The sequence below is a fragment of the Melanerpes formicivorus genome, unplaced genomic scaffold (genome assembly GCF_026170545.1).
Source record: "Melanerpes formicivorus ecotype bairdi unplaced genomic scaffold, bMelFor1.0.p_v2 SCAF_6, whole genome shotgun sequence".
Taxonomy (NCBI): Eukaryota; Metazoa; Chordata; class Aves; order Piciformes; family Picidae; genus Melanerpes; species Melanerpes formicivorus.
Window position 1 is genome coordinate 24,081,836 of NW_027142358.1, and position 21,244 is coordinate 24,103,079.

The 21,244-nt window shown below is 40.7% G+C and overlaps 1 long non-coding RNA gene across 2 annotated transcripts in view; it reads left to right on the forward strand.

Annotated features, from left to right (window-relative positions):
- LOC137442002 (uncharacterized) overlaps positions 1-21,244 on the forward strand; it is a 363,940-nt gene that overhangs the window by 37,056 nt on the left and 305,640 nt on the right. For both annotated transcript variants that reach the window (XR_010987559.1, XR_010987558.1), the window contains exon 2: positions 4,002-4,084. This is a non-coding gene — a long non-coding RNA (uncharacterized lncRNA). The remainder of the gene's footprint in view (positions 1-4,001; positions 4,085-21,244) is intronic.

Here is a 21,244-nt window from a genome sequence, read left to right on the forward strand (position 1 = left end):
TACATGCTTGGTTCTCAGTACTATATTCTGAAGCACTAACATCAAAGATGTATACAAAATCAATGTTTGTATGACACACCAATGGAATTCTGCTGGCTGGTGCTGCCTGTAGAGGTGCTTTGGGTGCAAACAGAATCACCAAATAGCATTTGAGGTAGGGAATTGCAATTGAAAATTAAACATAAATTAAACATGCCACGGGAAGTGTTAGATCTAATAGAAATGTGGCTGTTTCAATCTCCCTCTCATACTTCCTAAGTCTGAAATAAAATTAAAAAGAAAGGGATCTATAGAATGTGACTGGTAGCCCACTATCACATACCACAAACTGCCTTTCTTCACCTGGGTGACATATGATAAGCCTGATCTGACTAAGCACAATGAATTTGCTGCACCTAATTGAAATCATGATGAGTTTAATTCTACATTGCAGTGGTATGAAACATTTGAATTTTTTGTCAGCCTTCTATTTACAAAAGGCTTCCACAGTGGAACAAGCAGAACACAACATCTGAAATACTAATACCCTATCTAGCAGCTGGCTCTCCCACTAATGAGAAGTAACTGCTCACTTTTGGACCAGCAAACTAGCAAGGAGTTAACACTGTTGCCTTAACTTTCTTGTAACCACTGGCAATGTTGCTAGTTCCTTTATTTCCACTGGATTTTTGTTACTACAAAGTGCTTTTGCTGCTGCGGTGTTCCTTGTCCTCGCCCCTGGCTTGGTATTAAACTGATCAGTGCCTTGTACGTGATTATGGCCACTTTAGAGGAATGCCAACATGCAAGGACAGGAGATACTGGTCATCATCACAGGTCAAATTCATTAAAGAGGAGGAGCTGTTTTAAGTAAAGACTTTCATGCCAAAAGGACTATAACAAGTAAAATTCATGCAATTTATACAAATAATTTTGTGAGAACTGTCAAGTTATTTAACAGTTTTCTACCATTATCATTTACTTCATGTACCGTGACTTGCAAAGCCTTTAAGATGACAAGTCCAAGTGCTGAGTGCTGCACTTTGGCTACAGAAATCCCATGCAGAGCTATAGGCTGGGGTCAGAGTGGCTGGAGAGCTCCCAAACAGAGAGGGACCTGGGGGTACTGATCGACAGCTTCCTGAATATGAGCCAGCAGTGTGCCCAGGTGGCCAAGAGGGCCAATGGCATCCTGGCCTATATCAGGAATAGTGTGGCCAGCAGGAGCAGGGAAGTCATTGTGCCCCTGTACTCTGCATTGGTTAGGCCGCACTTTGAGTACTGTGTCCAGTTCTGGGCCCCTCAGTTTAGGAAGGACATCGAAACACTTGAACATGTCCAGAGAAGGGCAACAAGGCTGGGGAGAGGCCTCGAGCACAAGCCCTATGAGGAGAGGCTGAGGGAGCTGGGATTGTTTAGCCTGGAGAAGAGGAGGCTCAGAGGTGACCTCATTGCCCTCTACAACTACCTGAAAGGTGGTTGAAGCCAGGAGGGGGTTGGTCTTTTCCCCCAGGCAACCAGCACCAGAACAAGGAGACACAGTCTCAAGCTGCGCCAGGGGAGGTTTAGACTCGAGGTGAGGAGGAAGTTCTTCACTGAGCGAGTCATTCGTCATTGGAATGTGCTGCCCAGGGAGGTGGTGGAGTCACCGTCCCTGGAGGCGTTCAAGAGGAGATTGGACGTGGCACTTAGTGCCATGGTCTAGTCATGGGGTCTGTGTTGATAGGTTGGACTCGATGATCCTCGAGGTCTCTTCCAACCTTAGCTATACAGTGATACTGTGATACATTTAATCAGAAATATGCAAGTGGTCCTGATAGCTTCATCAAGAAATAGGCCATTAGGTATAGCAAATCATAAATATTTTCTTAAATGTTGAGCCATATAGATTCTAGTTATATATGGTGAGTTATGCAGCCTTCATTTTTATTCTGCAGTGCAGCTGGAGAAATCTTCTACAGGTTTTCAAGTATTCCCTAAGCACGGCTGTGTAAATCATTTTAGAGAAGCTGCTACTGGGTGACCTGAACCCAAAATACTTCTGGTTCCATGCAAAAAACATAAATCCTAGGGAGTGGAAAAAGAAAGATTTTATTTTTTATTGAATAAACCTATTTATTCATCACCAAATATATTTTTTTTTTTAATGGAATGTGCTACACTTGGTCCCAAAATAACACTTCAAAGGGAAAACAGAAATGCTTCACTTAAAAAAATATCGTAATACGTATTTTTTCTGACATGCTTTTTGCATGATGCAAGTAGCAGAGGCTTTGGTTTCTCCAAACTGCCTTCTACAGAGAATGAACTATTTATAAGAAAAATGTATGTGGCTTTCCCTCTACCATGGTTTCTTTAATAAAGATGGTCAAATGTTGCAAGTATTTAGCTACAGAGAGTCTTGTCTCCTATCTTTCATGATGGAGACAGGGTTTTTCTTGAAACGGGGTTTTTCGCTAAGTAGGATGTAGTTGAAACCCTAACTCGTCCTGTGTAAAGACTGAGGGAGCTGGGATTGCTTAGCCTGGAGAAGAGGAGACTCAGGGGTGACCTTATCACTCTCTACAACTACCTGAAAGGAGGTTGTAGACAGGCAGATGATGGTCTCTTCTCCCAGGCACCCAGTACCAGAACAAGAGGACACAGTCTCAGGCTGTGCCAGGGGAGGTTTAGGCTGGATGTTCTATACAGAGAGAGTGATTGCCCATTGGAATGGGCTGCCCAGGGAGGTGGTGGAGTCACCATCATTGGAGGTTTTCAGGAGGAGACTTGATGGGGTGCTTGGTGCCATGGGTTAGTTGTTTAGGTGGGTTGGGTTGGTTGATGGGTTGGACGCGATGATCTTGAAGGTCTCTTCCAACCTGGTTTGGTTTATTCTATTCTAAATAAAGGTTTATTCTATATGTGACTCCTGCTGCATTTTCCCTTTCTGTAAAGTGAAGACCTCATTTCTGCCTCAGCTTTTGTGCATCTTGTTTCCTACTGGCTGGCTGTAGATCATTGAAATGTTTACTAGGAAAAATATTTTACAATGGAATTTAGGGGAATGTTAGACAACCTGAATCTGGGCTTAAAAGTGTCCTGTGGCAGTTTTAGGCTATGCCTGTAAAGTTTTTTTCACAGATCTTGAACAGAAAGTGGTAAAATGTAAATAAATCACCACTGGGTGTAAAAAGGAAAATTATGATAGTTCTAAATAATCCCATTGGAGAAGATAATGGACTTAAACTGGTTGTACAAAACAATCTATCTCTCTTTTTGCTGCTTTGCTCTGGGACAGACTAATTGGCTTCTGCTTGACCTTGGCTGCACTACTTTGTTGTGGCTGGTATAACAGCAGCTTCGCTCTGCTCTCTTTTCTCTTGTCCCTTTTTGTGTACAGGGGGATAAGGAGGGGACAGGGAGTGAAGAAGCTGTTGCAGCTCCCTGGTCTTCGGCCAGGGGAGATTCTTGTGCTGTTTATTAGTTGTAAATACCTGTAAATATTGTAACTACTTTCTATTTTGTATGTATTCATTGTATTTCATTGTAGATTGTACTTTCGCTTGTAAATATAGATTCATGTGCTTCCAGCTGAGCTGGTCTGGCAAAATTTAATGTTGGGGGGAATTTTCAACCCACCAAATTACAAAATTAGTCTAATGTGGTGGGTTGAAATTTCCCCCCAACATTACGTTTTCCCAGACCATCTCATCTCCATATTACAAATAAGTGAAGTAAAACATGTAATGACACAACTTTCCCAAAGTCATGCTATAAAGGAGGGGAAGGGTAGAAGCTGGTTGTCTAGACTCCTTCCTGTTTCCTCATGCAGGGTTATACCTGTGTTTGATGCAGCATGCAGGTAAAATACAACCAGTTCTCTATGCCTATTTGTCTTTACCAGAGGGCAACATCCGGGCTTTCAGAGGTGCAAATGCATCAATCCGTTCCATTTTGGATATTACAGTGATCATATTTTTGATTGTGGAACCGTGGCAATCTTTTGCAATAAACTGTGCCCTGTCTTTCTGACCATCTAGGTTCAGGATGCCTAGACAGATGATATGGAAAAAGGCCCCCTAGTGATACTGACTGTACAAGTAGGAAGACACCTAGGCAGAAGGTAAGAAAAGCCTCTTTTAATTTTTTAACTTAAGTGATGTAAAGCCTAATGAAGTGATTTTAATTTATTTGGCTGCCAGCAATGGTATTTAAATGAAGCACATAATTCGTTAAATACTAACAAATATGCTTGAGACTGTAAAGCTAATGTAATTTTTTGCTTCACTGGTAGCCTTGGAGCCATTTGATTTCCCTGTGCCCAAACTTTCAACTTCCTCTGTAAGCAGGCCATACCAGCAGATTTAATTGAGCTTTTTGTTTGTCACATTTAGTTTTAATTTCTTCTTTAGCCTGCTGGACTCTTCCAAAGCCTTTGCTGCTTGTCTGTCTGCTATTTTAAACGTGTCCTGCGCAGGAGCACTGAGTGAGCCATGCTGTTTGCTCAGCTCTTGAACATGTTGCCACTTGTATATATATATCTGCTGCTAGATTTATTTCTCACATTGCATTCATCTCAGGCAGTGGGGGAGTTTTGGACAATTGGACACTGAAACCTCCTGTAATCATTTTGTGAAACACGGGATTTTAGGACCCTTTCACAGCTTTGATTGCAAGTACTTATACTGACCCTGAATCTAAAGGTCATCATTCTTTCTTGGCCTCAACCCTGTAACGTGTGAGACGGAGCAAGCAGCATGGAGTCCTCTGGAAGCAACACAGGCTAAAGGCTCCCACTGTGTCCCTCTTACTGGTGTGCTCACAGAAGGACGTGGGCTTTTTAAGTACATAATAGGTTCTATGTGTAGTTCATAATTTCTGAGTATTTTTACAAAGGTTGTGTTGTTATTTTGAGGGAGGGAAGGGAAAGGCATATTTTTTGAATATTTTCTAGACAGAATGATGTATGAAACTCCAGAGAGCTATTTTAATTATCTGATACATGTAAAACTGGCCTAAGAGATAGGATGAATGATGAATTTAAATTTTTTTTGGTGGGAGTAAAATTTCTTTTGATATGAAGCCACATAAATATTGGGGTCTTTTATAATGACTGTAATTGCAGGGATTTTGATGGATATTTTTAATACAGCAAAATAAATTTCTATTAGAGGGAAAAATGAAATGCATTCTAGCTATAGAACACTGAAGTGAATGTGCATCTGTGGAGATACCAGAAATGGTTGGTGGGAAGCAAGACCAAAAGACCAAAGAATTGTTGATTGTACTGTTCGGTAAAAAATCAAAAGGCAATGCTACAGATTTTCAATAATATACACAGTTAATACAATGTTCTTACAGGAAAATTTTGTTAGGAAAAAGGGAAACACACTTTTATTTTTCAGATGGGGGAAAGAGAAGCATTATTTGACTGGAAGAACCCTTATGTTCTCTGTTGAATATATGCAAATTAAAGCATATTTTAAAATTTTTCTCTGAGTCCTGCTGCATGGAACATGTCTCAAGGGCAAGTGAAGGAAGAGGAACATTTGATAAATACACATGGCTCCAGGCAAAGCTTTCTGCATCCCCACAGAGCCGTGATGCCAGTGAGCTTTCTGCCATGCCACACATTTTTCCTTCTCCTTTGGGCTTTGAATCAAATCCATCAAGTCCCATCAGTGGGACTTTGTAGACTTCAAAGAGCTCTGGATTGAGCACTATGGAGGAAGTTTAGGTCAGGAAGTACTCATCTGAGCTATTTTTTCTTTTGCTTTCCATTTCCTTTACTTGCTTTAATTTCAGAAAGGAACATGCTGTATTCCATCTGTTCTCAAACAGTCCTGGGCCATGAGCCACCACAGCCTGGCACAATGTTATCAGTCTATCAAAAAAAAGGAAGGAGCACAGTTGTTCTTCTGTTGTCCTGGCTCCCTTAGCGTCTGGGCCTTCCACCAGATTTTCTTTTTCCTTTCCTGTGGTGCAGTGCAAGAAAGTATCTGGCACCTTAATAATATTAGTTTTATGCTAATCTGGTTTGTGAGATGAACATCAGATGCTCACATGGTCTCTCTACCCACATACAATGTGTGTTTGTGCATATAAACTGATACTATACCACTGGTGTTATGAAGAATGTAAAAATTGCTATTTTTAATTGGGTATTAATGTGAGAGAGGCAGAAATAGATGATGTCTCCATTCTGCTACAGGGGTAAGTGCTATTGCTTTAGTCTTTTTGCATCTATTGGAAGGACGAAAGACTGTTTGGAATCATGTTGCTGAAAACTGGATGAAGTTCAGAGACAAAATAATCCACATATAATTCTTCCCTGTGCATGCAAATTAGAGGTTTTTCCAGGCAGGCCCAGAAAGGGTTATGACCATTTGGAAATCTAGGACCAAATAATCTACTCCTTTGCTTCCCTGCTGCTGTCCATGCTGGTTTCCAGCCTCATGCCCTTTCCGCTTCCTTCCCTTCCTTTAACTTGCTGTCAGCTAAGCATGGAAGACCCTCAACAGACCTTTCAAAGGGTCTAGACTAGCTGTAATTTAGACAGTAGATGCTAGGCTGGTCTAGCTGTGATTTAGGGTTAGGTACTCTAATGAGGGGGAAATGGAGATACGGCTAACCTATTCTGAGGAGCAGGGCAGGAAGGTTGGATTTCAGTTGTCAAAATAAGCAACAGTACTGTTCTGGAAAGAGTGTCTTCCTCTCTTCCAGCAAAACGGCTCTTTTGCCAGCATCTACATTTGTGAGCACCTTCGTGTAGCATAGAAATTCTACTTGTGCAACAATTTGTACAACAAACTTCTTGTAATCCTCTCCTCTGGTAGAGGAAAGTAGGTTTTCTAGTGAAATGTTTTCTGAAGTTGGAGTCTCAGACACTCCTTCCACCTCTTCTCCTTTCCATCACACCAGAAGAGTGAGCAGGCAGACACTGCATGTTGTGGAAGAGGGCTGCTCAAGTCCCTACTTAGCAGCTGGACAAACCTGATGAATCTAAAATTCATACTGAATTTAGGTATGCAAGAAGACCAGAAGATCTGCTTGTGTCTGGTATGTGACCACTGATGGGTTTTATTAACCATGAACTCCCTGAAAGGTTTTATACATTCTGCCAAAGGGGAAAGAAGAAAAGCTGTGAGTCTAGTGTTTAGCTGAACTGGAAAAACACCTAACTAGCTGGGGGTTTTGCTTTTATACGTGCTGGAAGTTTACCCAACAGGTAGCTGATAGTATCATAGCATCTGTCAGGGTTGGAAGGGACCACAAGGATCATCTAGTTCCAACCCCCCTGCCATGGGCAGGGACACCCCACACTAGAGCAGGCTGCCCAGAGCCTCATCCAGCCTGGGCTTAAACACCTCCAGGGACGGGGCCCCAACCACCTCCCTGGACAACCCATTCCAGGGTTTCACCACTCTCATGGTGAAGAACCTCCTCCTCACATCTAGCCTGAATCTCCCCACCTCCAGCTTCATTCCATTCCCCCTAGTCCTATCACTACCTGAGATCCTGAGAAGTCCTTCCCCAGCCTTCCTGTAGGCCCCCTTCAGATACTGGAAGGCCACAATTAGGTCACCTCGGAGCCTTCTCTTCTCCAGACTGAACAGCCCCAACTCTTTCAGTCTGTCTTCATAGGAGAGGTGCTCCAGCCCTCTGCTCATCCTTGTGGCCCTTCTCTGGACACGTTCTAGCACGTCTCTCTAGATGTTACAAGTTTCCATGGTGGCAGCATATGAAGAAAAAAATGTGAACTGGCATTTTCCAGCCCTGCAGTTCTGCAGGCCCTTTAAATAAAGGAGTTTGCACATAAATTGCATCTCAAAGTAGAGTTGGGAAAGTTGGAAAATAAACCATCCACCCAAGGAACTTGCTGTTCCTGCCTACAGGTCTGGGAGAGATAGAGGAGAAAGTTGGGCTGCTGTATTGGCTCTGTGCCAAACGAGTTTTTCCTCTGAGGACACATCTACCAGGAGCATGGCATTTATGTGCACCTAGTTGTTTTCATTTCACCGATACTCATTGTAGTTCCTCACTTACATGTCTAGAGATCGAAGCTCTGGAAACATTACAAAAAAGAATATTTTTACAACAGGGCCATCTAACTTGAAAAGTGCTCAATTCTTAATGGGAGAAAGGACATAGACAGAGAAAGTCATAGACAGATGCTTTTGGGTTTTTGTCTGGTATGAGCAGAACAAAAATAATATTTTTTTCCAATACAGTGTATTGAAATCTCATAAGAGAAGACAACAGAAAGAGTAATCTATTAGTCATGCAATAGCAGGGAAGAGAGCAAGTGTATAGATCCCTCAGTATACACTAGTTATACACTACCACCTGGTAAGGTTGGAGCAGATGATCCTTGGGGTCCCTTCCAATCTGGCATTCTGGTATTCTGTATATTGAATTTCCTAAGCAGCGCTATATTCTGTGTAACACTAGTTCAAAGTTTTTGAAGCATCCACATTAGAAAATACTGGCTTGGACTAATAAAGAGATTGATAAGATGAAAGAAAACTGAAAGAACTGGTCCTCTCTTTTTAAAAAAAAAAGTTATGGTCGTGTTCAGAACAGGATTACAAGCCAGAAATAGGTACAAAAAGGGTATGCTGCCTGTGTCCAGTGCTCCTATTTACACTTGCTTCTTAAAGTAGGTTCAAATGAGGGGCTACCTTGCCATCACATTTTGCTCCCACACTGAGAGTCTGTCTGAAATTAAAACGTGACAAAAGCTTGTAAAGCAATGGGCTGTAGGGAGAAGGAAATACAGTGGGGTTATGACTAATGCAAATTAAATATCCTAATTCAGAGCTTTAACCTTATAGCCGCAGTGGGATTGAAAGCTAGTTGACTAGAGAGGTAGGGACCTAACCTCTTACTTGTATAAATCTGTTTCTTAAAGGCCGTGCTCTGTCATGCCTTTTTAGTGAACTCAATGCAGCTCACTCTGTCATCATTCCCAGAGCAGAGAGGTGATGTAGACTTATCAGTCAGCTTCCTTTGAATGCTCAGAAGAAGAATATCTCCTTAGAATTACGAAAATTATTCCCAACCCCCATTAGGTAGTGACTAAAAAAGGTGATGAAGCCAAAGAAACCCCAGTCCCTTAGAATCCCTCCCCCTTTTCTTAACATGGTTTGATGTGACTGCAGATGGCCTCATTGCTATGTGCGCAGCCAACCCTCTTTGAATGTCAACTCAGACTAGATATGTGACATCTTACTGGGATTAAAGAATGAATGCTCTGTTGTTATTAGTTTAGAGGTGGAATTTTACACTGGGACTATATGCATATATACACATAAATATATATTCAATTTGCATTACCTTTTACCACATCCTTTTAAGCTGTCTGCTAAAAGGTAGTTTAAGATATGGATATGATAAAACAGAGTATAGCATGCTGGATTTAAATAGAAAATTGGTCATAGAAATATAGAATTTGCTTTGTAAGTTACACATAAAACTGCATGTCATCAGTAAATACAATGGGATATTTTTTGTGTGAATTCTCACAGTTGGTCCAGTAACAGCAAGAGGAATAGCAGTGTAATAAACTAATAACAATAAGAGCTGACTTTTCCCTCATGGCCAATGGAGTTCATTGTCCTCTCAGTGCACTATCCTATTTTCGCCTTCCCTGTTTCCCCTTAGACTTGGGTCACTGCTGGAACAAGACCCAAAATGCTACAGGGATTAATCAACCAAACCTTTATTTGTTTGTTTGTTTTTAAGGAGGCATTATAATCCAGTCTATTTTCATTCTTTCAGCTGATTTGGGCTGTCATGTATGTTAAAACTTTCAATAAAATCAACTTTAATACTTCACCTTATTATCTGCAAGCAAAAGTTCTTGCTTTTATTTTAATGTTAGTATATCTGGCTTATGACAGTCCTTTAAAATTATTCTCAGCATGAGATTTAACACATCCAAGTGCCGGGTTCTGCACATTGGCCACAACAACCCCATGCAGTGCTACAGGCTGGGGTCAGAGTGGCTGGAGAGCAGCCAGGCAGAGAGGGACCTGGGGGTACTGGTCGATGGTAGGCTGAACATGAGCCTGCAGTGTGCCCAGGCAGCCAAGAGGGCCAATGGCATCCTGGCCTGCATCAGGAACAGTGTGGCCAGCAGGAGCAGGGAGGTCATTCTGCCCCTGTATACTGCACTGGTTAGGCCACACCTCGAGTACTGTGTCCAGTTCTGGGCCCCTCAGTTTAGGAAGGATGTTGACTTGCTGGAACGAGTCCAGAGAAGAGCAACAAAGTTGGTGAGGGGTTTGGAACACAAGCCCTATGAGGAGAGGCTGAGGGAGCTGGGGTTGCTCAGCCTGGAGAAGAGGAGACTCAGGGGTGACCTTATCACTCTCTACAACTACCTGAAGGGAGGTTGTAGACAGGCAGATGATGGTCTCTTCTCCCAGGCATCCAGTACCAGAACAAGAGGACACAGTCTCAGGCTGTGCCAGGGGAGGTTCAGGTTGGATGTTAGGAAGAAGTTCTATACAGAAAGAGTGATTGCGCTATGGAATGGGCTGCCCGGGGAGGTGGTGGAGTCGCCGTCATTGAAGGTGTTCAGAAGGAGACTTGATGGGGTGCTTGGTGCCATGGGTTAGCTGTTTGGGTGGGTTGGATTGGTTGATGGGTTGGACACGATGATCTTGAAGGTCTCTTCCAACCTGGTTTGGTTTATTCTAATAAAGGTTTATTTATTCTAATAAAGGTTTATTTCTGTTGAACAGAAAATAGTAATTGAAATAATTGAAAAAACCCTGCCACTACAAACCTAGGTTTCACTGATAACTATTACCACCTGTTTTCAATGAAAATGATGAAACAATGAAGGGCTAGGTAAGATTTAACACAAATTATCTGTATGCATATGAAATTGTGCCATCAGCTTTGCAGGTGAAGGAAAGAAAGCAGCCATTTTCTGCTTCTGTGAAATTATGTGGATAGTACTATTTATCATCTAATATTTTAACAGGGGCTGAATTGCAGCCATCTACAGTTCTACTCCTCTATAAGCATGAGAGCGGTGTCTAGAGCTCTACTTTCACATCCCTTTCATACAATAATGGAGTTTTGTGATAGGAAAAACGAGGGAAAAAAAAGTAATAATTCTGAGTGAAAAAACATTGATTGGGGAATTTGACTAGCACTTGGCTAAGCAATTTTAAATTCTGGGTTTTCAGTTATGGGTAGAACTGCTCAGCAGTTGGGAAAACCCAGCTCAGTTGAGTTTGTTTTTTTTCAAAAGGTTTGAGACAAAAAACATCCACAAAACAAACAGGGAGTAGCTACCAGCTACTCACAGTAGAGGAGAGGAGTCAAAATGAGCTACACCTGAGCAGCTGTTATGCAGTTTGATGCAATTCTGACTTTTGTAGATAGATCACTGTAATAGTTTCATGGCCATGGCGGTGTTAGGTTGATAGTGGGACTCAATGACCTTGGAGGTGGTCTCCAACTGAAACAATTCTATGGTTCTGTGAGAGGAAATGGAAGGACCAGTTATCTCAGCCGAAAAAAAGGTTATGCATCAGGGTTGATTAGCTCCCTGAAAAAGCCCTGTCATTTTTTAACTTGCACCGAGCATTTAAATGGGTGAAGGAGCATGAATGAAGTGAGGTTTGTTATCTCTGTGTGTGTGCACTTAAAATGCACTTGTACCATTAAATTAAACCTGATGGTTTAATTTTAATTCCCAGACCCTGCTATTTTATGTTTAGAAAAAGAATACAATTCTGAGCATAAGAATGAGATGACTCTCATGCAAATAGCTTTCTGAAACAGTTGTCTTTTATTGTCTCTCTCTCCTTTTTTAAAAATTCTTTTTACTCTCTATTTTCCCCATTTATTATTCTTTTTAAAGATAAAAATAAGCCATTTTCTGTGCTTCCTTGACATGAGGAAATCCCCCTTAGCAGAGGTGTTAGCTGTTACAAAACGTGGATGCTACAGAGCCCAGAAAACAGTGTTCAGCCATTGCCTTATTCCTCCCACAGTGAGAGTGGAGGTGAGATCCTGCAAACAAGTCTTGTTTTGGGAGGGTTTACCCACTCCTACACCTCCCTAGCAATGTAAATGTCTTTGTAGGTGGAAAACTCCATCTTCATTGGGACTGAGGGAGGGACACATTACACCCATTTAAATCAAACAGAACTTTATTTGTATGTCTAAAGACCAGCAATTATTCGGTGTGCATGAAACAGCCTCAGACTTGTAGTCTGAGAGAGGAAGGATGGAGATGGCATGGTTAAGCCAGCTACAAGGCATTTCTCTATCCTTCTGGGTCTCTGACACCTGGTGAAAGCAAATGGTAAAGAGGTCTCCTTAAGTTATGGCAGCTCAGCCAATAGAGCAACATGGTTTCCTGCTAGGGCCCTCAAATGACAGCCTGGGGCTAGTCTTCCTCACTAGCCCTGCTAGGGTAGAAAGTGTTGTTGAGGGGTAGCTTGAGCTATACCACAGGGACTCCAGTCTAAATTGAAGCTTTCCTGAAGTTCTGATGTTGTCACATGTCCTTTATGAAACAATGGGATTTAAATCTAGAAGTGCCTTCTTGACATAGATGCTTTGCTCCACCAGCCTAGAATAAATGACAGGCAGAAGTGATTAATGTTCTGTTTACTGTTTAGCTGGTTCCCACAGCAACAGGCATCATAGCTACAGCATGGTGACATTTGTCAAGACCAATGTGAAAGGCAAAATGAGAAGGTAGAATGAAAGGCAAAATAAGAAACTTGCATAATCAGAAGCACTGATAGAATACAGCAGGATTGATTGTTAGGCTTCTCTCCATGTAGAATGTGACAAAACTGCATTTTTTAAGTCACCAAGACATTCTCATGTAATGAATGTCCATATTTGTCTTACTCCTGTAGTTTAGCTCTGTAATTCAGGATGATCTCAAACAACATGCCTGTCAAAATTTATTCTAGAATCTGGAGGGCTGTCATGACACACACCTAGAATAACTGGGAATAATTCACAAGAGAAGATGTCCCAGTGCATTCCTATTGTTGTTTTCTGTTTTAATGCAAATGCTAGCAGGGTACAGACCTGGATATAAGTGTTTTAAATAGAGCATCCAAGGGGTCTGAACCAAAGAGTTTCACAAACTCAGCAAACACCACTTCCTTGAAGCCTGTGGTTAAATCTGCCAAACCCTGCAGATTCAACAAAAGTGTACTGTTGGGTTCAGTACAGACCTTGAGATTTTAATTCTTCAGATCCTTTATTGACATTTTGGAAAAATCTACAAATTACTTAAGAGCCTCTTTTAATAACAGAGCATAATAATCTATGCAGAAAATAGATTGAATTTGCCATATTAGTCCATACTTAGTTAGGCCAAAGGAAAAACAGAAGAGCTTAAGAGAGAAAAGAAATAATAGAGAAGAAAGAACAGGATGTGCACACTAGAACTGCAAATACCTAAATGGCTATGGAAAAATGAGAAGAAATTACTTGTCCATTTCTGAGATGAATATAGGAAGAAATGATACTCTTAAATCTGAGAAAAGGTGATTTATGCCAGCTGTTAGGAAGAGTTTTCAAACTGTAAGTTTCTAAAGCATCTAAAATCCACCACTGTTCATTAGGGTCCCAGGGAGAGGAGAGTAGGGAGAAACACCTGCCAAGAATGATTTCTGCATTTGCATGATCTCCTTGTCTCTTGTTCTCCTGCCCTGGGGTTTTCCTTGGAAGGAAGTGATCTGACCCATCAAGTGAATATTTAATTAGATTGAGGAGATTCACCTAGTCTCTAATTCATCTATGATCTAATTTATATCCTTGCCATTATTTATTTTACTCAGTGGAAGAGCTGCACCATTACTTTCTGTTATTCTAAAAATACAGATGAGAAACAGTTTTGTGAATACATTTAAATGAGGTGAGCAGTAGAAGGAATTTGGCTCAGAGCACATCTCTACATGGAACAGGTAAATCAGACTTTTCTGAGCAAACCTGACCGATCTGATGTGGTATCTTGCCAGTTTTCTGGAAATATACAAAACCAGAAGTGGGGGGGTCAGGGGAGGAGAAACAAAATAGATGGAGTATTCAAACTGGAGGACTGTTGCCTATTTGAGTTCAAATTCTCTTAAAGCAGTATTGAGCCTACATCTGTAGTAATAAGTTATCTCTGGATGTGCCAGTCAAGAGAAGGACTTGTAGGAGTTGTTAATATAAGCTCTCATCTTACAAAGAGTTGCTGGTGCTGAAAATCACTTACATGCAAACATCACCTGAGTATTTGCAGATACTGTATCTCAGGCCAGATCTGAACAGCATTTGTTACAGAACATGGTATTTATTGCTAGGGATAGTCAAATGGGGAGATGATATTCAGTCTCAGTTCACAGATGTCTTGAGACTCATATGTGGAAGTATTCACAAAACCAAGTAAAAACCTGATTATAGTCTCTATTCAACCCATGCCCTAAAATCAGCAGACTAACAGTTTCTGTCACAAACATTTTATTCTTTATATACTGATGTGCAGGATTCTAGCTTAGTCTGACTTAACTTTGAAAAAGACCCTTTTTTGTTTTCTTTTTGACTATGAAAATGTGAGAAGCTTACCCAATGAGAATGCTTATGATTTAGTGAAAATGTGATACATATGCTGTCTTGTATGAAAATCAGTGTGTTGTTTTTCAGTTTGTCTCTCTCTCTCTTTTTTTTTCCCCCCCTTCCCTGGGAAGGGGAGCTCTTTTATGGCTTTATGATATGTAGGTCCTTCCTGGCAGCATACACACCAACAGGGCCTCCCAAGGAGACCTGGACTAGTGCTGGAAGTTCAGTGCATTCCGTGTGCTCTCCTAGTGCTGCCATCACAAGTCTGTGTATCATCATGTTTGGAAATCACACCTGCCCACATGTAAACTTCACTTTTCTTAACTGACTTGAGAAAATGGGACAGCCTTGCTTTCAGCCTTTCAGCTGAAGGTGGCTGAATTGTAGTCACTGAGAGGATGGCCAGTTCTATTTTCATTCCCTTTCTTTCTGTTTTTTACATATATTTTAGTGTTGTGCTGCAGGAAGGGTTTGCAATTGAACTCCCTGTACTTGAGGAGTATTATGCTTGCTAATTGATAACCATTCACAGGTTTTCATATTTGTATGTGAGAACAAATACAAATTGTTTTCACGAGATAATAGTGTTTGACAGGCATTGCTGTTAAGCAGTCAGAGCTGACAGCTCTGCACAGATCAGACAGATCTGTTTATGGTTTGCAGTTACAACATCTACCTATACTGGAATTTCTTTTCTGTACATTATCGTAAACCTAAACTCTTGAAAGTTTATGGCTTGCTCTAGCAGGGAGGCAGCAAGGAAGTGAAGAAGTTCACATCTATGGTAACAGGTAGAGTAAATTTTGAAAACAGAATCTAAAGTAAGTCATGAAAAATATCAATTAAGAAAAGCCCAATCTAGTAAAATAAGCCCTTCCAGCAGTCATACCACAAACATTGCTTTTATGTCCTTCTGCTGCACTATTTATTTTGTTCAATTTACAGTGCTCATTGCTCTCACCCATTTGGAGGGTAACATCTCTCTGAGACTGGAAATCTAATTATGAATTAGCAAATTGTTCAAATCAAACAACAACAAACCCACCAGGAAATAATCACAAGGCACCACAAGATATTTTCAGTTAATTTCTGACTATACTAGTATAGTTAAAGTGATTTATGGTGATAGAATACCACCATTGTCCATAATGTACACTGATAATGAATTACAGTCCTTTCTTATGCTCTGAACTCCAGGGTCTGGAGCACTTTCTTATTCTTAAGACTTTCAACACAGTATTTTCTCACATACATTCTCGCCTTCCAGAACTTATGGTGACTGAGGGATTGGTTCTGTAAATAGCTTTACATGCTAGGACACAGGAAGGACTCTCTGCTTTTGTATAAGCACAGATCCTCCCCTTGGTGATGAGCAATGCTGAAAACCAATGAAAGGAAATTGGGGTAATCAGTACAACAGTACAAGCTGAAGTGTCTCATTACTCCACAACTCATCCCATATTTGTTTTGGGGCAGCACAGGTCCCTCATGTTTCATCTCTTCCTCCTCCAGTTCACCTCTCACTCAGCACCAGCAGCTCCAGTTGCCACTGTGCCACTCCTGATGACACCCTGTGGCCTCCCAGTTTCTCAGCCCTAGCAGCAGTGGGACTATGTGGATGAATGGCACAGTCCTGCCTTTCTAGTAGGTGGATGTCTGTCTTACAAACCCATGTGAAGCAGCAGGCCTTGCTCTCTTGGTCAAGATGGCTAGTTGTGCTGCATCTCTCCTGAACAGTGAGGCAGCTCCCACAAATTCCTGAGCAGGGCTGGAAGATCTGAAGAGTGGAGTGTTGTGCACTCTGCTAAATGGCACTTCAGCGAGACCAGGTAATCCCTTGGGCTAACTAGGCACCATCTGTGGGGCTGAACTCAGCTTTTTCTGCGGTGGTGATTCTAGCTTGTTTCTGAGACAAAAGGTATTTTGCAGTCAGATAATAATTTATATGGGGTTTGAATATTTTATCCTGCCAGTGTTAGGATTGTGTGGACAGGAAGACTTCCTGAGAGGTTTAGAAGGAAGTGCTAGTTCTAACATCAATGCCTATTTGTTTTTTGCCTAGTTAAATCTCTTCCAAGTGCTTCTGTGAGATAGCCAGATTGTTTGAGGGTGCATGAGCTTTTTGTGTGGGTGGGTGTGGTTTTTTGTGTGTAATAACTCCAGTTTGGATTTTGCAAACAGATCTATACTGAACCTTGTACCATATGATTGGGCCATTTAAGTTCTGTTAGGCCAGGTAGGAGGTAAAAGAAGCATTTTTAAAGGTCTTGTTTTAAACACTTGGACCTGAGAAATTTTCATGATGTATTTTGAAATTAAATTACTAAGTAGATGTCTTCATATGATGACTTTTACAACAGGCAGGGTAGGCTCAATAAAGACAGTCAGTTAAATCTCAAATTGCTCTTGGGTTTGGTCTGCTGAAGACTTTGAGGATGGCTTTCAGTTGCAGTTCAGACTGTAGTAGCGCTTTCTTAGATTGTGTACTCATAACTTGTTTATTAAATGAAATGTGAAATGCACTTACCAGCCACACCAAACTTAATTACCTCTTTTGTAACAGCAACACTTCTACAGGAGTAAAGCAATTGATTCCCTTGTCTGGCTTAATATTTCCCTGGTTTATAGAAACAAAAAATTATCTGTATAAAGACCAAAGCAGACTTAGAAGAAATTCACCTTTAGACAAATAATTTATCTAAATTACATAACCTGTGAAAACTATGTAAAGTGCTTAAGCAGAAGAAAAATACCTTACCCACAAGAGAACAAAAACTGTGCAAAACATTTGAAGGTAAAGAGAACATTAAAGATACAAACAAAAATAGTTTATTTTGTAACCATAAATGCAACGGCTAGTAGTAAGAGCCATTTCCACACATTTACTTTGAAAGCTCATCTGAAGAGAGGGCACTGCTTAATTTAAAGGCTGCTGGACCTATTATTAAATATTTTTTTCTCCAGACAGAGAACATGATTATTTTTCTTGTGAGTATGAGAAAGAAGGTAGACTTTCAATTTCTGAATGACAATATATATGCTCTTAGACGTATTCTAGCCTGCACTTTTAAAGAGAAATTGGGTTATTTGAATGGTTTTAGTAAAGTGAATGCAGACACGTTTATCTAGCTGAATTCTAGCTGCCTATAAAAGAAGTAAAGAATATGGACTGAAAAGATGGTTTATTTTACAGTCACATCAAGACATTTCTGGCAGATTAAATGGCTATTTCAGATAATAAGGTAGGGCTAGATAAAATGGGTTGGAAAACATGCTGATGGCATATACTGTCAATTCGTGATCATTTTTGAGAACTTTGGGAGCAGCTAAAAGAAGCATGAAAATATATAGGAGGAGTAAAAAAAAAATATGAAATCTACAGCAGGCACAAAGGAGTCTGTAAGAGTGAAACAGTTAAGTGAAACAGTCTGCTTTTGAAAGCCTCTGCAAGGGGCATCACTAGTACAAAGTAGCTCAAAATGCCTAATGCAAAACAGAGCAATGAATGTGGGGAATCTGTAAACACAGTTGTCCTAGTTTAGAGCAGGACAGATTGCTCTACTGCACCAAAAGGAGCAAAAGAATAATGCTCACACAAATGGATTGGATAGTTATGGAAAGTTTAAATGGAAAGGCAATTAACATGGTGAGCATAGCAATTCAAAGAAACCCCCAGTCTAAACACACAAGTTCCTTTCACCAGACCAAAAGCCCAAGGCTCCCTTCTCCCCACTTGGGATTCACCCAAAACCTCCTGGGGCTCTTCTTCCCTCCTTCCCTTCCTCTCCCCACCCTCCCCGTCCCCCATTGCTAGATTGGTTTTAGGCTGACCAGGCCTGAACTGCATTAGGCCTGAAGAGGCCAAGATTGCAAAGGGAAAAAAGTTACTCAGGCCAAAGTGGCCTGTGATACTCCCTCATCGTTACCAGATAAGAGAGCATCTCTTTCCCAGGGGAGCAGAGAGGGAGGAAAGAGAAAGACAATAACTTTGCAGCCTGATTTATAAGGGTGCGGAGTTTATGGGTAGAAATACATTATTTCCTGTGTTCACCCACTGGGCTGGACACTCTGGATACTGGAGATCTCAGCTCTGTGGCTTCTTTTTGGGGGCACCTAGCCGAAACAGCCACAATAGTGCTTGATTAATTCAGAAATAAAGATATTTTAGAATTCTTTTACATGAAATAGAGCACTTTGTCTCCCTGAAACACTTTTTATTGGATACTTTCAAATCCAGGAGACCTTACAAATTATGAAAGAAAAGGTAGGAGAAAACCCAAGACACTTTGGAAAGATTAGGGGACTTAGGAATGGAAGTCACAAAACTTGTAAAATGCTGCTATTATTTGTGGATGATAACTCAGCTGCTTGTAGATGATAAATATCACAGTGATGCAGTGTGTAAATGAAGAATACGATTTGAGGAGGATGTCTGACCTTTCTGTTGAGTAGGTCAGTGAGCAACTGAGTTTAAATTGGCAGCTTGCTTAATTTTGTGTATAGTGAAATGCCAGAGTACTAATGTGATGGATAGAGACACCTAGCCTTTACATGCAGAGATTAAGTATATGTGTATATATATAGAGATATATATATCATGGCATACCTGTGAAGATACTACTTTGTTTCTGTTGCTTCTGAAAGTAAACTGTGCACCCAAATGTATTTTTTAGTAACCTGACTTTGCTATCTAGACCAGATATAAGCAACACTGAAAGGAAAACTTTTGTGTATTTTAACACCATCACAGCAGCATATTTAGCCACACCAGCTCTTTTCAGCCTTTCTCAAGAGTGTCTTTCCTGCAGGGCCTCTGCCCCCATGGACTTGAGAATATCACTTAAAATCCTGAAATTCTCAGGCAGAGAGTTTGCTGATGTGTTTTTCTCAAGAATTACCTTTGTGTTGTGGTCTCCTTTGGGAGCTGAAGAAGCAGTGTCCAGGCAAATGACATAACTGCTATGAACCGGTGCACTCATAACATTGTATTATTTAATTATTTGTACAAAGGTACATGCAGGGACAAGAACCAAAAGGAGCTGAGGCTGTACCTCCATATAAACCTTGGGCTTTTTATTTCCCTTGCAGCCAAACTGACTACAAATACTCTCACCTCTGGCTAAGGTAGGATTCACTTTGTTTCCCCACAGAACTATGCTCTTCCTTCTTTACCTCAAAGTTATACAAAGATTACTACCAGGAAATCCTCTTCTCTACTACCAAGGACTTTGAATACCTTGGGCAGAGGAACAACGTCAAATGGTGTTGACAGGTTGATGTATTTTTTTTTAAGTTTGAAAAACATTGTCTGCCTTTCTGTGGATTTTCAGACACACAAGTTCCTTTGAACCCTCTGAATAGCAACAACAACAAATTATAATCAAATCATCGAAATGTATTCTGTTTGTGAAGTATAATAGGCTTTTCCCATGGTCCTTGCACAATCAGATTAAAATACAACAAACAGTTTCTCTTTTCATGCTACTTTCTTCCCCTCTTTTCTTGCTGGCCCCCTGTACATCTTTTGATAAATTTGGACAGCCTAGCACAGATGCTAGCAAATTTTCACGTGCTTTTTCTTCCGTCTTGATGGAACAGTCAGGTATTGATTTAAAGATCTGTGATTGAAGGGAAACAAGAGTCTTGTCTCAAGAACGAAACGGCTAGGACACACATCCTTGCCACGCATCCTGTGCTCAGCCATGCCCAAACACTGAGCAATAGCAGGGTTTGAAAAATGCATCAAGTAAAGCTCAGGCTGCTTTAAAATAAAACCAGAAAAGGATCCATCATCAGTGATGTCACATTTAGACCCTCACTTTGGGTACTTTTGAAAGCTTATTCTGAAACATCTTGTCTTAGCAGCAGCTTCTTTAAAAAAAAATAAAAATATGTATTTGGAAAACCAATTAACTGAGTTAGGTTGAGATTTTAAGCTTTTAAAAAATCTTGTCATCCCCTGAGTCTGATAAGCTATGAAATTATGTAAGTCACCAATTAAACTTTTTTTTTTCAACTGGGCAAAAGATCAGATATATTTGAATCTCAAGCTGATTACGTTCTTCCCAAACAAATGAACTGAAACTATTCATGGATCTGGCTTTGCCCTAGGCTGTTAGCTACTGAAACCACCTCTCTTTGGTTGTTTCTCTACAACATACCAAATATACAGTGTTTCCTTATTGCCCTTATGGCGTTTGTGCGTGTTTTGTACCACACAGGAAAGATTACATAGTATTGTATCTATTTATGTAATCTTAATGAAAGGGTTGTAATAAATAGGCAATCTCCTGGGGAGTCTTTTGAGGGTTTAGTGTAACCATTCCAGATAGAGGTGCTCAATTGCATAAAATTGTAAAAGGTGCCTTTTCCAGGCTATATTTGTTTTTATACCTGCTGGGTCTCGTGCCATGAATGTTAACGTGAATGGATGAAGGATTTTAGAATGTATATGGGATGAGGTTGACATCCATGTTGGTTTTCTTAGTGAATTGAAGTTGTTACTGTTGCCTGGATCAACCCAAGGTGAAGGACATTCAAGGAGGGTAGTAAATGCAAAGTTTCCATCTCCCCCCACAATGTCTGGAATTGGTTCAGTGTGGTGTGACATTGCAGTTGAATTTAGATGTATTTCAAACTGTTAGATCTTGATTTTCAGTTCTTTGTGGCTGACTGAAAGCTCTCAAATGTG